We start from the raw sequence: 3,583 nt of genomic DNA, 5'->3' as shown, positions 1-3,583 counted from the left end.
TGGACCTTATATTTTAACTTGGAGGAGGGGCATAGGTAAATCAAAAATTACTATGTGTAACCAATTTATCAAAATAGCAACTCTGTAACATCTTGGAAATTTTTTTGGGGATGGAGTTGAAACTTTAGGGTAGTGTGGGGGGCTAGGAAGGGTGGAACCGGGGAAGGAGACTTCACATTCAATTTTTTTTTGTCCCTGATGCACCTAAGATTTTTAAATTTATATTTTCATGGGGTTTTATTGTAAAAAAGGAAACGAAATAAATTAACTTAAAAGGTTGCTCTGTGACACAATCGACGTTGAGGCCCATAAACATAAATATTCTTCACTATCGCGCAGAACGGCTCTCACTTTACTCCTCAAAGTAACCACGAGCCTCCCACACACTTACTTATTATTATCTTAACTATCAAGTTCGTCCCTCCCTCTTATCGTGTTTTGAACAACATATTCGCATATTTTAATCATGTTTCGGAGCAGCAACTTATTTTGAACAACTCATTTGCATGTTTTTACCATTTTTGAGCAACAACTTAGTTTGAACAACACATTTACGTATTTTCATCGTTTTTCGAGCAACAAAACAGTTTTAACAACCTATTTGTACCTATTTTCATTGTGTTTTGATCAACAACACATTTTGTCCAACATAGGTGCATATTTTAGTCATGTTTCGAGCAACAACTCATTTTAAGCAACAAATTTGCGTATTTTTATCGAGTTTTGACCATCAAAACATTTTGAACACCACATATGCAAATTATCATCATGTTTTGATCAACATCTCATTTTGAGCAACAATTTCCACATTTTTGCCGTGTTTCGAGCAACAGCTTATTTTCAACAACACATTTGCACATGTTCAAAGTGTTTCGAGTAACAACTTATTTTGAACAACACATTTGCATACTTTCATCGTGTTCCGAGCAGCAACACATTTTGAACAACACAATGGCATATTTTCGTTGTGTTTCCAGGGACAACTTACTTGGAAAACCACATTTGCATATTTTTATCGTGTTTCGAGCAACTACACGTTTTGAATAGTTTCTTTTCATATTTTCATCGTGTTATCAGCAACATTATAATTTATGCAACACTTTTGCTTATTTTTCATCGTGTTTAGAGTAACAATTAAATTTAAAGAAAAAATTGCATGTTTTATCGCGTTCTGAGCAAGAAAAATTTTGAACAATACATTTGCATATTTTCATCGTGTTTCGAGCAACATCACATTTTGAACAACATATTTGTTTGTTTTCATCGCAGTTCGAGCAAGAACGCATTTGCATGTTCTCATCATGTTTTGAGAAACATCACATTTTGAGCAAAACATTTGTAAATTTTAACCATGTTTTGAACAACAACTTGTTTCGAACAACGCATTTGCATATTTTCATTAGATTTCGAGCAACAACTTGGTTTGAAAAAAAAATCCATATTTTATCGTGTTTCAAGCAACAACACATTTATGAACAACACATTGGCATATTTTCATCGTGTTTCGAGCTACATCACATTTTGAACAGCACATTTCCACATTTGTATCGCGTTTCGAGCAACAATCCATTTCGAACAATATATTTGCATGTTTTCATCGTGCTCCGAGCAACGACTTATTTTGAGTGACAAATTTGCATATTTTCATCGTCTTTTGAGCAATAACACATTTTGAACAATAAATTTGCATTTTTCTCATCGTGTTCGAGCAATAACTTAATTTGAACAACACATTTGTATACTCTCATCGTATTTTAACATTCAGAAAATACCTAGCCGTCTCAACCTTTCTCTTGTTTTAGCCCTAGAAAGTGGGACTGTATCACATCTTTCGTACAGCCTACTGTTTGAAACACGGTCAAAAACCCGGGTACCCCAAACTCTGCAGGTAATTTCTCTGGCAAATATTTAGCAAATCTTCCTCCGTTTTTTTTTTTTGAAGTGGGCATGCTTCAGAACCATATTCGACCACTGTAATCACTGTAGCTTCCAGTATTCTAATCATTGTTTCACAGACCTATCTTCCTACAAACTTTTTTCAACTGTTAAAAATACCCTGATCCGTGGTTATTCTACTTTTAACATCTTTGTTGTTCCCACCGTCTTTACCAATAATACTGCTAAGGTAAGTGAAGCTGTCCACTTGATCGATCTTTTTGTTACCCTTCATCAACCTTTCATCTTGACTTATTCCCATTCTTAGAGATTTCATCTTTTTGAAACTTCAAAAAATCTTTTCATTTTTTTCGCACTTTCAACTAGGATACTTAAATCATCAGCGTAACTTAAAGTCCAGGAAAGTTTTTTCTTCCCCGTTTGATTTAATGTCCTTAGGGAAATTGTAAAAAAAAGGGTCAACCTCAAACTTATTGCTGCACAAATATTCTTTCACTACTACTACTAATAACTCACCTCAGCATCAAACCGCCTGAGGCCAACACACCTACGCACGCTCCTCCACCAAAGGTTGGGGGAGGGGCTCTTGGAAAATTGTGAAAAAGAGGGGTCAATCTAAAAAAAATTACTATACAGATGATTTTTTCACTACCCGGCCAAAAAGAATGTGTTGATTCTGAATCTGAAAAGTTAACCGCTCCAACTCTTTCATAATCATAAGTTTTTTCAGATTGAGGCAAAAATGTTGATTGAGTAAATACTAGCAAATATAAATAGATTTGTCATTACTTTGCTCTTTTTTCTGATGAATATGAAACTGAATTTTTAAATTCAAAAGATTTGTTTTGGGATCAAGCTTTAAGATAGGGTATGGTTGGGTGAAAGGTCCTAAGAAAATTGTTTTTAAAAAAGGGGGTCAACCTCAAACAAATTGCTATATAAATGGTCCTTTCACTACCAGGCCAAAAAAATATGTGCTGATTTGAAGGGGTCAATTTGCTGACCCCTTTTTTCACAATTTTCCAAGAATTTCTCCCTTAAATTCAGTCTACTCAAACCTTTGAGTCCCAAACAATTCTTTTGACTCTAAACATTTAATTTCATGTTCATCGGTAACTAACAAGAGCATAGAAATGACACATCTAATCAAATTCGCTGGTATTCACTTAATCAATATTTTTTGCTTCAACCTCAAAATTGTGAAAATATTTCTGAAATTTATGAAAGAACTAGAGCTTTAAACTTTTCGGATTCGGAATCAGCACATATTTTCTTAGTCGAATAGTAAAAGAATCATTTGTATAGCAATTTAGTTGAGGCCAAACCACATTTTTAATAGAATACTTAGGTTCAGGGGGATTGTGTCCCCCCTACTCTGTTTTTATTGTTTTATTTCCGGTTTTAAATCAATATCTATAGAATTTTACATATATACGTGGCATTCTAGCTTACTTGATTCACCGAGGTATGGAGATCACCGCAAAAACATAAGACTAAATGTAGACAAACCGGTGTTGTACCGGCACGCCAATGGCACTGGCGGTATACCTGTATATCTTTCATCGTTAGCCTGTCAATGATAAGTCGGTGCAGTGTCGGGTCCCAGCACATGTCGCAGAAAGGCAATTTTTTCTGTCTTAAATCATGGAATATAAACCTGGGCACCATGACATTCGTTTGTCTAAAA

The sequence above is a fragment of the Artemia franciscana genome, chromosome 17 (assembly GCF_032884065.1).
Source record: "Artemia franciscana chromosome 17, ASM3288406v1, whole genome shotgun sequence".
Taxonomy (NCBI): Eukaryota; Metazoa; Arthropoda; class Branchiopoda; order Anostraca; family Artemiidae; genus Artemia; species Artemia franciscana.
Note: the sequence above shows the minus strand (reverse complement) of the source record.